Consider the following 17,826-nt stretch of genomic DNA (forward strand, 5'->3'; position numbering starts at 1 on the left):
GTACATATTGTATTGAAAGTTGAAGTATTAAACCTGTAAGACTTTAAACGGGTACAAAGGGGCCAGATTGACTGAGCCTGTGTTCAGAGGTAATGCTGAAGGTCACTATACAACTTACTTTATCAATAAGTTAAATGATTCAGTTTCACATGGTTTTTGACTTGGCAAGTTTCTCCTCAAAGAAATATGTTTTCCAAAATATTTCTTGATGTCACATATTTTTACATTCTTTCATAACTTATTCATTTTCTTTGTCACCTTCACTATCTTCAATCACGGCCAAATGTTGTTATCAATAAAATCCATATCATTAATTTCATCATGTTCAACTTCATTAATATTCACAGTATTTGCCTTGTAATTTGTCTGTGGTTATTTTCTTTTACCATTTGTTGCATTAGCACTTACTACTAGTACACTTTTTGCCAATTTCCTCCATGTCTACAATTCACTTTAGCAGAAATTGATAATCCATCACATTCACAACCAGAATGAGAGCATGCTAAGCATTTTGAATATATAGGGCTTTCACTTTTGCAAGATAAAGGTCCTATTGGAAATAGAACTTGTTTTTTTTTTACAACTGTTGAAGTAATTATCATCAGATTTTGTTCATTGATTTGGAGCAGCCAATAATCCATTAAAGCTAAAAGTAGGGTAAATCATTGTTTTTTGAGCCAACAATATTGCTCATAAAAGGAAATAAAAAAAAGACTTTCTGCAATTGATTTTTTTTTACTTTTAGTTTACTGTTCTACATGTAGTGGTGCTTGCTTAGAACTATTGAAATATACAAAATATAGATGTGTTATATTTTTAAAACATACTTACCTCTTCTGACATTTAAAGGTATTACTCAATCTCCAGAGCTTCTTCCTTTGCCCATCTAAGCATTGATCAGATTTTTCTTGCTTTCTTCAGTCTTTTATATGCTATTCAATTGCACTTGGCAATACTTATGACTCTCTCCACCTAAGTTAATCCACCTTCTGTCCTGGTATTATATATAAGCACCTCATTCAGATAATGTTATAATATTTGTTTGAGACAATTCTTTTAGGCATGACTTTCTCTAAAGTAGTACCACAATAGTTAATCTCATTTGGTGCCAATAAATGACACAAATTTCCAGGTTATTGTTTCCAGCACAGAGGCTAATCAGACCTCCCATATTCTACTTCTGTTATCTAGCATCTCTCAACAGTTGAGGGGGGGGTAACTCTCAGTTGAGGGCTGCTTCTCATGTGGCTAATTTAGATCAGTTACTTCCTGCTCCCTTCTTCAGATTACAGCACAAGTCTGTCAGAATCTTTATGTTATTGATTTCTCTAAACTCCAAGATTTTTTCTTCCATCTATATTAAATATGCAATAGAAACTACTATAACCCATATGTATTAGTTTGCACCTAATATAACTAATGTCATTTGTCAGGTATTTATCAAACTACCAATTACCCTTCCCCAATTTGCAATACATCATCACTCCACTTTCTTCTGATACATTACAGCATGGAGGGTAGACACAATGAATGTCTTGCTTATGTTGCCTTCTGTATCATTTATGTCCAACAGTTCTAAGGGCACCTTTAATTCAATGGCTCTATGATCTTCCTTTTTCTTTTCATCTGTTTATATTTGTATTAAATGCTGTTTATGATGGAGAATTTTGATGCTGTGTAATTAGGTGTCCAACCTGTTTGTTGTCTCTTGATATATGTAAAAGTTGGTTCAGTTTTTACCATTGCTGTTATGTTGTTCTTATGTATTTTGCCTCTTATAGTGACACCAATACTTTTTCTGTTTTAACAGTCATCCTTTCATTTCTTAATGTTAATGCCCATGTTTGGCACTGATAGCAAAGTGTTGGTGTAAAGATGGTGTTGTAAAGAGTTATTTTTTGTTTCAAGGTAACAAGGATGTTAACTGTTCTATTATTGGGTTTGCTTTCATGCACTTGGTGTTGATTTCTGCATGAGGTGCCATGTGATACCTCAGCATCCTCAATACAGCATTTTAGATACTTATTAGCCAAATGGTTTTAGTATTGAATTGTCATTATGATAATTAAGTTGATTCTGTTGTTTTCTGTATTATAAATAAAAACTTATTTCTTATTAATTCCATGTGTAACATTTGAAACAATGACTTTCTGTCAAGCATTGTCTAAGCTTATCAGTACAATAATTGACTACTTGAATTGTTCGAATTGTGATACACTACACATGACAAATCACAAGGCCTTGAAAATGCAGAGTTACAGAATGCAACAATTTCTTCTTAAATGTTATTTATTATTAAAAATGCCTTATGTATGTGTAGAAAGACAAAGTTAAGTGATAGAATTATAAATGACATGGTGCTATCTGCAAATTAGTTTTTTGAAGAAATGAGGAAAAGTATAAAAGTTTTAGTTTTAAAATAGTATATAATATTTAATGAAATTTATACACAAATTGATTTTAATAAAAGATGAGAAGAAAGGTCTATAGGATAAACTAAGAGATATGTTTATAAGAAATGGAAATGCTAATTTATACCATTAGAACTTAAAGAACCTAACTTAAAATTTACATACTTTTTCATTCATTCTATTTTTTGTATGAGTCAAAAATGAAATATTACCTTTTTGAAGAATGTTTGTGCTTTAAATATAAGTTACTTTACATCCTAAAATCAGAAATAGACATATAGGCTCAAAAGACAGAATCTTTTTGGATTACACAGGCATGAATTGGTTTTTATTGTGTTGAAGTTTCTACTATCTACAGTAACTCCTGGATGCTGAATCCAAAAATCTCCATCACATACAGGTTTTTCACAAAGTGTCATATATACTTTTACATAAGTGAATTGTTTTCAGTGAAATTGGGTCACATTTTTTATGCTTAAAATGTTGACAGCTGCTGACTAGAGATTTCTCTAGACCAGTCATGACATGGAAGTCTTATCATTCCAAAACTCAAGAGAAACACACCACTAATATATAAATGGCTAACAGGCTGCTTGACATATCTTTTCTTCATAGTATTTTTTGTATGTGAACTTTAACATTATTTTTTTCTCTACAGTATTACTTAATTCATTGCTGTGGCAACAAAAGGTTGTGTAAATGAACCATACATATTCTGTTATATTTGTGGTAAATTAGTTGTAAAGTAAAACATTACAAAATTCACCCAAAAATGTATAATGTGTATTTTGGAATAAAAATTGTGAACAAAGAGAAATCATGGGCTCCACACAAGGTTTGCACTCCTTTTTTCAAACAGTTGAGACAATGGACTAAAGGTAAGAAAAAGTTTTTCATTTAGAATTCTAGTGGTCTGGTGTGAGCCTATAAACCATGGTTATGACTGCTATTTTTAATCATATAACATGAAAGGTTACAACACTCCAAATCAAAAGGAAATTTCATATCTGAACCTGCAGTCTGCTGTAAGACCTCTTGCACATAGACCTACTTCACTGGAGACTTGAAACAGTTTTGTCTCATTCCAAAAAAGATGTCAATAGTAATGATGACAGGGATTGTTTTCAACCTGAAGCATCTGATGAACCATAACTTTTCACACAAGGGGATCATAATGATTTGGTGAGAGATTTGTGCCTTTCAAAGTATTCTTCAGAAATTTTGAGGTCCAGACTTTGGGCTAAGAATTTACATTCTCTAGGGACATTATTTTACTGGTAGAGAAAGGGCAAAAGAGAGTTTATACCATACTTTCTTCAAGTAGGTTTATTGCAGTAATATTGCTGAATTTATACCAATGCTAGGAGCTGCAGTTTGTGAACCAAATGAGTGGCAGATGGTCATTGATTCTTCCAGAAGAAGTATAAAAGGTGTTCTCCTTCACAATTGTAACATATATGCATCTGCTGCTATTGCTCAGTCAGTTTACGTGAAGGAAACTTCCTAATGAGGTGAAATACAAACAACATGATTGGCTACTTTGTGGAGACTTAAAATTCCTTTGTTGGTTATTGAAACAAGATGCTCCAAACTCAACACACAAGAAAAAGAGCATATTATGTAGTTTTGAGATTAAAAGACTTAAATTTCACAAAAAAATGAGGATTAATATTCATTTGATATTGATCTTCTTCCATTTTTATCAGTTTGTTTGTATTTTTGTTAACAAATATAATAATAAAAAAATATTGATTGTGGTATAATAATTTGATCTAAATACGAGTTGTTTTTTTTCTTGTTTATATCTCAGGAATCGTTACATGATAGAAAAATATGAATATTATTTTTGAAATGTGTGTAACTGAATAATGGAAAATCTGTTATTAAAACCAAAACAACAATTTTTATGAATTTTAAATTTTCAGCTCTTTATTAGTAGTTTCATTGTCAGTTAAATATAGAGCTGGAAATATCTTAATGAAAATACATGGTGAATATTTGACTGTCTTTTCAACACTGTGTGATGGTTGATGAGGCTTCTGTTTATACATGGGGTTTGTTGAAGTTGAGCACACTTGTTAGATTTAACATTTTTCTTAATTCTATAGTAAAAATATTTCAACTCAAACTTTAGTTTGAATAGCGTAGGTTATGCTTACACTTTTTGTAATCATCCCACATGGTAAGGGTTTTTAAGTCCTAAACTACTATCTTAATAAGAAAGTCATTCTTGATCTCTAAATATATTCCAATTTGATAAGCTGAACTTGTGCTTACCTTAAATCCTTTCACATTTGACTGTACTTTTATGATCAGGTGAGATTTGATTCATGAAGCTATAAAAACTAGCATGAGACCCTCTTATGCTAACTTATTTGGTGGTGGAACTGAAGAACAAAGTTTTGAAAATTACACAGTACCCATCCCCATTTCATATCCTAGATACCTCAGTGATCTTTGAAGTGTATAATTGGAGTGTTTTCTTCAATATGTCAACTATTTTTATCCTTCATTTCAATATACATCTTCTGTTTCTCATTCTATCACCTCATTTTTTTGACATACACAGAAGATGACTAAATTGTATTGAAACAATTTTGGGGCATTATTATGTTGCTACAGTTCATGTCATGCTCTATCTGATGGCCATGGATTTTGAAAGTTTCCCTGAAGTGTTGTTTACATTAGAAAAGGCTCTGTCATAAAGCTGTCATTGTTAAGACAGTACCAAAACTCATGACACAGTTAAGCTATCTTCTTCATGTGTTTGTCTAAGAAATGTGTATACCACCTAGCATTTAGTGAACACCACTTACTCTCACAAGATTTCTTATGATATGTGCTACTGTTTAATGTCAGTATTATGCAGCAAAAGCCCTCCATCAATAAGAGGGAAGGTACATACCCTTGTGAATTAACTTCCTCTGTGCATTTGCATTTGTGCTCAGCACTGAAGCCATCAGATATAGTTTTTCTTTTTTCAGTTCTGTAATTTAAAGACAGTTACAATATTTAAGGAAATTAATTTTTTCTTTGTTTCTACAGCTATTAACTTACAAATTCATATACATCTACTACTTGTGTGAGTGAAGAATTTCCTCATACAGGCCATTTGTCGACTATGGCCTCCAGAGGATGACATGATGGCCACTGTGCAAAGGATAGTAGATTCTGTTATGTACCTGGGACTTTCTTCTTCTGCCCATTCTCCTGGTGTTCCATGAGAGGGAGAATAAGGATGATAAATATGATTCCTTGTTTCCTCCTCCTGGTTATGCTTTCAAAACCTCTCTCCCTGTTGAAGAGAGCCATCAAATTTTCTTGCATTGTCAGGATTTAATATTACAGGTGTGTAGTATTCTTTCTCTTTTTCCTTGGCATCATCCTCCAGTGGGACAGCTGTAAATCCACTCTAAAATCAGGGGTTTGATTCTCCTTTGTGTACATAGCAGATAGTTCAGTGTGACATTGCTATAATAAAATGCAAACACACTCCCTTGTATCTTATGACACTTCTCATTCTCTCTTTCATAATTATACAGACATTTCAATTTTCCTTCCTTCCTCATAAAGGCATTCAAACTGATTCCATACTTGAACAATTAAGTTCCCATAATCTAATGCCTAGCCCTCCTTGTCTATCTAATCATTATATTATCAACTGCAGTCATTTTCTGGATTTCCTTTTCTCAATTCTTAAAATTTGAATACTCCTTGCATGTTTGGGAGGTAGACTCTTTGGCATCTGTTTTGCTATCTAGTTCCTAATACTCTTATCTTTGCTTAATCCTTCTTACTGTACTTTGTTACCTCTCCTGTCTGCACCTCATTTGAGGCACTCCACTGTGCTCCACAGGATTATTGATGTTATTTTCATTCCCTTCTCTCTTCAAATATGAACCTATTTCACTTTTTCTGTCTTCCCCCTGCTCACTTGGTCCATTTGTTGCTGGAACTTGACTAGGAATAATTTTTTTCCTGAGCTTGACCTCTTTCCTCATTTCTATGAGATGTTCAACTGGACTCTTCTTATTGGTTCTAATGTTTTTTGAGTAATCCAGATTCTGTTGAATAATGGGGAGAAACTACCTATCATCAATTATCACTCTAATTCTTAGTTTCTGGTAAAACCCAGCCTTCCACCTCTGTACCTTATTGTAGCATTTCTGCTTACCACTTTTTCATTCCCTCTTTTCAACTTTTCTTTTATCTCCATCTGAATCATACTTGGCATAAGAGTTATCAAGTTCATTGGTGACAATCAAATTGAGTCAGATTCTGTAGGAGTTTGTCTGTTGTGCTTTGTGCATCTGTGGGCTCCTTTTTCCACACATAAGTTGGGTACTATAGTTTTTATCATGGACTTTCTTAGTAATTCCCTTCTGCCTAGTCCTTGTCCTATTTCTTTTCCTCCTCCATTGATTTCCATCTAATTACAACATCTCAAAGAGGTAATGTCAGATTTTTTGAACAAACATACAACAGAGAGGTTTTATCATCTTCCTTCAGGGTTTTATTTTCATTTCTTTGTGACCCCCAAAAAAGTTGGAGGCTGGAGTCTGGTTATTGAACCTTCTGCACTCAATTATTTACAGGTTGTTTTTCACTTTTGTATTAAAAATTTCTCATCCCTCTTTGTGTACCATTTAATTATATTCTACTCTGACAACTCCATGGTTGTTTTACATGTTAACTGCCAAGCAGGTACCTAGTCCAGAACCATTTGATTTCACTCATCAGACCTTTATTGGGCCAATGCTCTACAAGTTCTTTTTATCACATGTGTGTGCTGACTGGCATAAATCTGTTGCAAACCATCTCTTTAGACCAGCCAGTATTTTGCTTACATAATGATCTCTTTACTCACAGATTTTCCATTGCATATGCACTTTTGTGGATTCCACTCATCAATGCTTTTGTCATCCCTTTCAGTTTTATGTTTACCTTTCTTGTGGTTTTCTGTTTCTTATCCCTTTGCCCTGGCTTTCAGTGCTTTCAACCAGGAATGGTCTTATCTTTTCCCTTATACATATCAACCTCTCTGTCTTTTACATTGTATCCTGGTCTTAGTTCATTATACTCCCATTCATTTCCTCTTAGTGGAATACTTTTGGCTGAGTCAACCCTTGTTATCTTTTCTATGTTGCTTGACAACCTAACCCCCCCCTCTTCTTTAAATCTCACACTCTATTGCCCCTCCACTTTCTCAGTTGGGATTTATTTAGTCTCTCATAAGTAGAACTTGAGTTTCCAGTTGTGTAGTCTTTTTCATTTCAATTCCAGTCACTTTTTTACTTTGTCCATCTGCTAGAGTAAGCTGCAGGTTTTCTGCTGTTGATCTGCCTATCATCACTTTCTTCCTGACTGCCCTACTGTCAGCTATTTCTTTTTCCTTTTGTTTAACCATAGATTAGCTGTCTTCACTATTGCTAATTATAATGTGTTTTTTCCCACAGCAGATTGCCTTTCTTGATAGTGCAGGAAATTTTGCTACTTGGTTCCTTCTACCTTGTTCCATTCTGTCTTTTTCATAGACTCCCTTATCCTTCTCCCATGCTTGACTGGGATTTCAGTGTTATTTGATTTGCTTTTATCCGTAAATCCTTTGAGTCTCTGGTAACTTCCACTTTATATCACTTTTCTATAAAGTCCTATATTTTCTTATTTCTCACCTATGGTTGCTGCTATACAGATATTTATATTATTGTTTCTTCCCACAACCTCTTCCATCATTGTTATATTCCTTTTTATCCTGATCAGTCCATCTTTCTCAGTATTTTGGCCATTAGGAAAGCCAATCACTTTTTTCCCCTATTTCCCTTCCTTCTGCCTCTCATATGTACAGTTGCTAGTCCTGAACAGCCTAGTTCAGGATTTCATGGGATTTCTCTTCCTCTAAGGAAGTTTTTCTATCTATTATTACAGGTTAGATCTGGCAGCTTCTACATTTTGTGTGCTTCTCATGTGAGTCAATGATTGCAGACTGTTTCTCAACCCATCAGACTTACCACCTCACTTATTTCCTTGCCTCTCATTTCTGATGACTGCTAGAAGAGATCTTCCAGATGGGCATGTAGACTACTTCTTACACATGCTTCACTCACCATCTAGCTGTCTCATCTAATGTTTGCCTCTGTTCACCATTGTACAGTTTACTCATTATTTCTAAGCAGGTGAGTATCTTTCTCTTTTCTATTTTTTACAGTATTTGCTTATAGAATCCCACCAAGTGGTTAGTGGTACCTTCCAAGGTATACTTACTGCAAAGTGTGAAGATCATGAAATACACTCACACCCTCAGTACTGACTTCATCCTGCTTTCTGTGAGATAGGATGTTCTGCAAGAACATTTGAGTTGTCCTCATGCTATATTTATTTATATCTGGCTACTTTCTAATCTAGACCATGCCTATTCCATAGGCTATCATGTTAAAAGCCAGCACCAGTGGATGTTGTACTCACTTTCTTGGCATGTGCTTGATGACTTTTCAAAAAAGGGTTATAAAGTCATTTGTTGCACTATCTCCAATAAGATCTTTCACACTGATGAACCAATGGGGATTCAGACATATTTTCTAGGTCTCCCTGCTGTAAATTCCTTCTCTTTTTTTCTCTATGATTGGATCAAAGGAGATCCTTGCCACTTAACAGTTTCTAGCTACTGGGGTGATACACCATGGAAAATCCTCACCTACTTCAATTGAAGTGTTTGGGCCAAAATGAGAGATGCCAGTTTGGTGGAATGTGGGGTGATGGTAACACCTCAAGTGTAGCACAGGTCACCCCTTATGTAGTTATACCATGTGCTATTTGTACCTTCCTCATGCAACCTAACTCTGTTTAGTAGGGTTCATATGAGTACATAATAAAATGCTGTGTCCTCCTGCATATGGTAACTATTCATTTTAGTTGAGAGAAGCACACATCACTCTTGTGCCCCTCCCTTGTGGTTGTGTCTGTTCAGTAGTTGAGAACACTCATTACACATGTGCCCTCCTTCTGCATGCATCACCTGTTCAGTTGAGCCGGAGTATGCACACACCAAAGTACTTACTATGGCATGTCTACTATGCCCTTCTCCTGCAACTGGTGTTTGTCCAATAAGTCTGATAGTACGTTACAGTAGAGTTGAGATAAGTACAATTTATAGTCTGAATGTACCCAAACAATGATGCATGTGCTGGCTCTTCAGCCTCTTGTGTGAAGGTACTCAGATGGCCATCTATTTATTCTGCCTTTCCCTGTGACAAATGTAGCTCATTTGCCTTTTTCTTTCTTATTCTGACATATCTCACCTTCTCCAACAAAATATCTTTCTTGACTTGCACTGCCCTATATCAGCATATATTTTCAATGCTTACCACCAGCTTCCACCTCCTGCTTTTGCATATCAACATGCAAATGATCATGCAGCAACTTCTCATCAGTAGGAACACAATACCACTTTTATTGTAACTCGCACCCTCTTCACATTTGCATTCATTATTAAAGATTTCATAGTTGGCAGACATGCAAGTTTTTGTTCACAACTTTGTAGATGTTTTAAGATACACAGATTACTTCTTTTTCTTTACTACTTATTTTCAGGGGCCTTTTTGTATTGTGAATCCCATTCTGTGAAATGTGGTGCATGTCTAGGTGTTTTTTATTTTTCTTTGTAAAACCCAAGTTCATCCTTCAACTATACTAGTAGTCAATTATATTATAGCTCTTTTTACCAAAGACCTGATGTACAATTCCAGAAGCCACCAGGTGTTGGTTGTGTGTCTTTATTTTTTAATTATTTTTTTTTGTATCTGTAATTAAATATAATTTCATCACAGGTTTTTGTTATGCACACTGTAAAGAAGGGGTATTTCATGAGACTGCTAGTAGTTCTCTTTAGTGTTATTTGCTTCATAAATTTGTTCATCCCAGACAGTACACTGATGGACTAACATGGGTAAAGACAGAGATTGCTGCCAATCTTTGCTACTCTGTGGAATTAAGTCTCTTTCTACCATGGATCTGACATACAATTCCAGATTCTGCTTGGTTTTAGTTGATCAACCTTGTCAATGTAGTAGCTCTCCTTTTCAAAATAGGGTTGCATAGTCTTCTCTTGCACTTTTTCCAGTGGTACAGTTCTCTGAATTCTCCAACACCCTTTTTCCTCTCATTTCTTCTAGTGGATTACGATAGTCCTTACCATTTACTGTTTCATATCTGTTGGAATGGTGGACCTTGGAGGCCTGTCTTTCTGAATGATGAATCATACCACTCAGTTGAGAGTAGGGAAATGGCATTCTGTGGGTATTACTAGCATATAGCACTTCCTACTACAGATCTGATGTACAATTTCAGATACCACTTGGTGTTGTTTGAAGTCAAACTATGACTATGGTCTGTTGTGCTCTGCCCCCTGCTAATACAGCGGTATGTCTTGGATATACAACTCTAAAATCAGGGGTTCGATTCCCCTCGGTGAGCTCAGCAGATAGCCTGATGTGGCTTTGCTCTAAGAAAACACACACACACACTGTTGTGCTCTAGCCACTCAGTACTCAGGAGTACCATTCATTGGTCATACATGTTCTGAAATTCCTTCACGTTTCTGCCTTTTACATTGATGATACTATCATAAAAGAGCAAAAAATATGCCTAGATCAAATGATTACATACCTCCTGATCTCTCTTTAGGTCTTCCTAAAAGTAAGGCTTGGCATGGCCAGGTGGTTAAGGCACTTGACTCATAATTTGAGAGTCGTAGGTTCGAATCCTCGTCACACCACACCTGCTCTCCCTTTCAGCTGTGGGAGCATTATAATGTAACAGTCAGTTCTACTATTCATTGGTAAAAAAGTAGCCCAAAAGTTGACAGTGGGTGGTGATAGCTAGCTGCCTTCCCTGTAGTCTTACACTGCAAAATTAGGACAGTTAGTGCAGATAGCTCTCGTGTAGCTTTGTGCCAAATTTAAAACAAACCAAACCTAAAAGTAAGCCATATTTTTTTTATTAGTCCTCTATCTGTTCAGTCTCCCTGCCATTGAGTGTCACTTTCCATGCATTTCTTTTGGATGATTTCTGAAGTAGCTCAGCTATGTAAATTATTTAACTGGCTTCTCAACCACATCTATTTGAAATTCTAACTAATTGTAGGAAGAGATCTGGAATTGTTTCATAAGTTAATATTTTTCTTTGCTGAAAATGTATTTGTCTCTACACACACACACAGATTCTCACCCATACTCCCCCTTTTTGTGCATATTAGTATTCCTTACCTCATCAAAGATGAAGATGCATGAGTGTAAATGCATTGAGGGTTAATGTGCTGGAAGGTGTTTCACTCTCATATTGGTGGAGGACTTATGCTGCATAATGATGTCATTATGCAGTAGCACAATTCACAAGAAATTTCTTGAGATGAAGTGAAAGTTTACTAAAGGCTAGATTTACAAATATAGTGAAGTCAGAAATTTTAGGCTTTGTTACAAAGGGGTAATTGCTATGATTGGAATTCTTCTTGAGTTCAGTGCTTTTCCACTGTACTGTTGATGGTGCAAAACTGGTATGAGTGTTGAGATTGTTACACCTCTTTGCTATCTGTAATTGAACTTGGTTTCAACTCTTTATCGTATTTAGCTCTTACTATAAGCTTGATAGAATCAATTGAGTTTGTGGCTTCAAATTAACTGCTATAGTTTCAATACTCTCTAATATGTTGGGTGTATCTCAAAAAAATATAACCAGGTTTCAGTAACCATTATGTCATTTTTAGACAAAAAATTTTTAATGAAGTATTTTCAAAAAATATTTCTTCATGGTTGTGTGGAGTCAAAGTATTGATTCCTCTGAGTACAATGTGATTTTCATATTACATCTCAAATTTCATAATCTCTACAACCTCCTAAATAAACTTCAAGTTTTTATCAGGAAAACTTTATATATTATCTGTTATTTTTTCTGTCTTAATTCTAAATAAAGTTGGTCATTTTAACTGACCTCATAAACACCAACAAGAAAAAAAAAGAGTAAATTATCCCTTTTTCCTGCCAGAATGTCTTTAAATTGTGATGTCTTAAAATCACATTTATTTATTTTAAATAGCTATGAACCCATAACAGTTTATACTTAAATTTTATTATTTTATTGTTCTTTGAGCTATGTCTAATACTTCTGCCATATAAGCTAAAAAGTTTGATATTTACTGTCGAAGACACTTAACCTTACTTTTTGTGCTAATTTAATTGCTGCATTAAATATTTTTAATTTAAAAAATAATGTGCCAAAAGACAGAATAATAACATGTAGAAAGCAGACAGTGCCCTATGACTGTGCAACAAGAGCTCATCAATGTGTTTCCCATGTGAATAAAATTTGAGGTGGAAGCAAAATAAACAATTTTGATATAGAAAAAGATCATTTTAGATATATCATTTGACAGGTTAAAACCTTGGCTATCTATTGGTTATAGATAACATAGTATTAAATTGGCAATTTGTGAAAGATAGTATGTGACAGGTTGAGAAAGGTCTGATTTTGTACTTTATAGCTCTGCAATCAAATAAGAGTGAAGACTACAAAAAATATGTTTCATCTGAATGGTGAGAACATTATAACAAGTAGTTTACATTAAATTCCATACTTCTTAAAAGGGTAGTAAATAAGTTACAGAAAAGGGAGGTGAAACCTGAAGAGCAAATGTAACAATTCTCACACTAGGAAAATTGAGGATTTTTGTAACTATTGCCTTATAAAATTGTAAACTCATAACTTATATAATAAATTTAGATCATTAGCTACAATTTTACATCTAATTTATATGTATACTATTAATAAGAATATAGTTAAATGTGATTCACTAGAACCTCCAGACGTGCAGAAAAATATGCACGTAGCAAAAGTATTAAACTCCTTCATTAAATATTGCACATCCCTGATTATTTCTTGTTGTGAAAACATCCTTAATTGTTGGAAATTTGGCAGCATAAAACATAGTCATCCTGTGTAATTTATGTACTGAAAATTTCTTCTTTAAATTTATTTGTTCCAATTTTTCAAATGCAACCAAATCATCTGAATCAGTGACCATCATGTTATCATAACTCAGTAAAGTAATTCTTTTGATTAGAATCACTGAAATGGTTGGGTATACATCACCTTTGAGAATGAACAAAAGAATTTGGCAGGTATTTTAGGTTTAAAGCTTTCAGGTCCCAAAGGGACCTTAAAGATAACCAGAGGTAGTCAGAAACTGTTGTTTCTATTCACCCAACTCACAAGATTTTCAATAACTTCAAGGGAATTGCAAAACTTAAGCCTGAATGCAAACGTTTAATCAAAGCAGGAGGTTAATTCATGGAGATGTTTGGTGATGGATATACTTTTATGAGAAAAAGGTTCTTAAGTCATTCAGCTGAGCAGATAGTGAATTGGAGAAAGGAATCAGGAAAACACATTAAGGGTCTAAGAATTACAATGGTATAGGATGTTGTTTGATTGATAAAGATGCCAAAACAAAGAAGAAGAGACCAAGGTTGTAGTGAGATTGTTCAGATGCCGTGTGCCTTTCTGGCCTTTGTTATAGCTTTTCTTGATGTTTGAGGTGGCAACTTTTTGGTCTTCTCTTTCTTGAAGTCTGAAATGGAAAAAAACAAACACAATGTCACTCTTGAGTTTGAACAAGGCTACCTGAAGGTGTTGAAGAAATCTTGTTAGCCTTTGTAGAGTATTTTGATGAATGTAAACCATTCTTTCTTGTTCTTGATGATCTATGATGATAGCTTGTTAATGTTTTTGTAATCAATGTCAACAAAAGACTTGTACATGTTTAGTCTGCTTTACCAGCATGACTCAAACACCTGAAAAATGGTTGTATTCACAATACTTAGTATTCCAGACAATTTTACACATGCAACTAACTCTAACTTGAACTGTTAATAAATGTTTGTGAGGTAAGTTCATTTGAGAAAATGCTTTTTAAAAATTGGACTGGTTATATGTGAACTGCAGTTTAGTCTGATGTACAATTTTAGCTCCATGATCAGTCAAAAAATCAGTTTTAATAGAATATCTGGTTTGTAGCCAATTTGACAAGTTCTTTCTTTTCCTCTTTTTCTAATATTGTTGCTAGTTTTCCTTTCATACCTGAAACTTGCACTTTAAAATATCTTTACTCCAAAGCTTCTAGTTTTTAACAACATAGTGCATAGTTTGTTTGTGTAATAATTTTTTTTATCATCATCAGTTCACATATTAATAGACACACTACACTGTCTAAGTTGGGTATTTGGAGTGAATGACTTACATAAATTTTTTACTTCTTTTTGAGCATTATGAGAAGTGGTTGTAATGTGTGTAATAAATTATTCATGTTCAAATTTCCATGAATTAAGCCTAATTTTCATATTATTTTAAGGATCCAGGTCTGGTAACAGTATCTAATTATCTAATATAATTACAATACCATAAACTTGTTTTAGTTATCTCTTATTATACATGTGGTATATGTGATAGTAATGGGTGTAAAACTTTCTCAGTGGTATTCTGTTTAGCACTGATTTTATATAAATTAAAAACCAAATGTGAATTTTCAGTTTCATACACTAAGTGGCACCAACTTTTTCCTTTGTTGTTGTAAAGTACATTTCTCAAAAAGCTTTCCATATGTCACTTTTGACATTGTTTTTTCTCTATTAAAACATTTTCAATACTGATACTAATTAAAACTGTAAAATGTAACACCTTGTGCCTGGTATGATCATTGTAATGAAATACATACCTACCTACCAGAGATAAACCAGCAATCAAAAATTTGCATATTAAGCCTCATTTAGGCTTTCAGGACCCAGAAACAAACAAATTTTAGACCCTTGGGGTTTTCATCTACTGCCCATTTAACTTTCCATTCATCACTGATGTTATTTTTTATAAGACAAATTTTGGTCTTATTTGTTTCTGTTTGTTATTTTTCACCTTATGTGTTGCATTTTATTCAGTTTTACTGCACGTTCTTTACCAAATCTCTCTCATTTCTTCATAAATTCTCATAACAAATAGGAAGTACATTCTCCAGATGTTTCTTGTTACAATTTCAGATGTAGTTTTAAGGTTTGGTTGTATATTTATCTGATTCATTAAGATTTAATCATCACTGTTATCATACAGTGATTAATGGCATTATGAGTTAAGATGATTAAAAAATAAAGCTATCAAAACAAGTATTTTTAGATGTGTATTAAAATGAATATTCATCAATATGCATAATATTGGGTTCATACAGAACATTCATGTAGAAAATGTATCTCAGAATGACTAGTATGGGTATTAACATTTTTACTGATAAGGAGAGAACAGTGTTTCAACCTTCCTAGGTCATCTTCAGGTTAAGAAAGAGAGTTTGAATGTGACCGTTGATGGACACGTCTTAGAGACGAAAGTATAAATGGGTACAGGATTGTAGGTGGTGTTGCAGGTGAATGTTAGGTTATTAATTAGTACAGGTATAAAGGTGTTCCTTTATATTGGTTTAATTTTAGTTTTAATTGCTGAATAACTATGGCTTCTTTGATTTTGCCTTTGTTTATATTTGTTTCCCTACTTAATATCCAGATGTTTTCTGTGGTTATGTTGTGTTTATTTGAGTTGCAGTGTTCAAAAACGTGTGAAGGTGTTTGTTTTTTTTGTGTTCTTTGAATCTAGTTTCTATTTTTCTGCCTGTCTCTCCAATATAGAAGTTGTGACAGTTATCACCTTGTATTTTATAAATTATGTTGGTGTTGTGTTTGTCAGTGTAGTTTTTACATAGTGGCCAGTTCTGATGTAATCTCCCTCTTTATAGAAGTACCAACAATTGCAAGATAGCTTTAGAACTTTATATTCAAGACTCCAACCAATTCCTACACACCCCCAGCAACCAATTAGCAACCCTTATTGAATTCACTACCACCAAAACTAACTGTATATTCAGTAACCAAAATTATCTACAAATAAATGGCCTAAGTTTGGGGAATCCTGTGTCACCAGTTCAAGCCAACATTTTTATGATACAGATTGAATCATGAGCAATCAATTCAGTCTTACACCCATCACTATACTGGTACAGGTATGTTGATGAAACAATTGCTGGATTCACATCTACAGAACACACACTTAGTTTTTTCAATCACGCTAACTCTATACACCCCAACATTAAGTTCACCTGTGAACAGGAAAAAACTAACCAAATAGCATTTCTTAACCTCAAAATCACTAGAGCTGATATACAATTCAAAACAGAAATTTACAGAAAAATCACCCATACTGGATTATACATTCCTAGGGACTCAGCACATGAAATAAAATAAAAATTCAACATATTAAGAAACCAAATAAACACAGCCTCAAAACTATGTTCACTTGATAAAATTAATGATGAAATCAACAAAATAAAAGAACACTTCATCAACATCAACAAATTTCTTTAAAAAACCATACACACATAGACCAACAATAAATACCAAGATACAACAAACTACAAAACCTTATACTGCTGCATGCAATATGTTCCCAATATCAGCAAAAAAATAACCAACAGTTGGAAAAAACTTATAAAAAATTCAACATTTCAGTAAACACCAAATTTATTCAAAAACCAGGTTCAAATTAAAGTCTATACTATGTAAAAGTTACACTGACAAACACAGCACCAACATAATTCATATAATACAGTGCAACAACTGCCATGACTTCTATATTGGAGAAATAAGCAGAAAAATGGAAACTAGATTCAAAGAACACAAAAAAAAAACACCTTCACACGTTTTTGAACACTGCAACTCAAATAAACACAACATAACCACAGAAAACATCTGGATATTAAGGAGGGAAACAAATATAAACAAATGCAAAGAAGCCCTACTTATACGGCAACTAAAACCTAAAATTAAACCAATATAAAGGAACATCTTTATACTTATAGTAATTAAAAACCTAACATCCACCTGCAATGCCCCCTACAGTCCCATACCTGTTTATACTCTTTTCCCTTAGGTGTGTCTGTCTACGATCACATTCAAACTTTTTCAAGCTGAAGATGAGCTGGGAATGTTGAAATGTTGTTCTCTCCTTATCAGTAAAGGTGTTAATACCCATACCAGCTGTTTTGTGATACGTTTTTATTTCAAGTTGGTTTCTCTTCATCAAGAATTCATGTTGAAAAATAAAGATCCACTGTAAAAAAAGCATGAATGTTGAATATAAAATAATTACAATAAAGCATATCTAATGATTGAAATTTAACACAACTCTTATTAGGTACATGAACTACATAACTAATGAGAACAATTGTAAACAATTTTAATATATACATTGGTGCTATCTTTCATTTTGAATCACTTATTGTTAGATTAATATGAAAACATTAATAGAAATACAATTGCTCCTTTGCTTATAAGAT

At 33.7% G+C, this 17,826-nt stretch overlaps 1 protein-coding gene across 9 annotated transcripts in view; it reads left to right on the forward strand.

Annotated features, from left to right (window-relative positions):
• Ocrl (Oculocerebrorenal syndrome of Lowe) overlaps positions 1–17,826 on the forward strand; it is a 162,724-nt gene that overhangs the window by 38,529 nt on the left and 106,369 nt on the right. The gene's annotated exons all lie outside the window — the stretch shown is intronic.

Source organism: Tachypleus tridentatus, chromosome 13 (genome assembly GCF_004210375.1).
Source record: "Tachypleus tridentatus isolate NWPU-2018 chromosome 13, ASM421037v1, whole genome shotgun sequence".
In the NCBI taxonomy this organism is placed as follows: domain Eukaryota; kingdom Metazoa; phylum Arthropoda; class Merostomata; order Xiphosura; family Limulidae; genus Tachypleus; species Tachypleus tridentatus.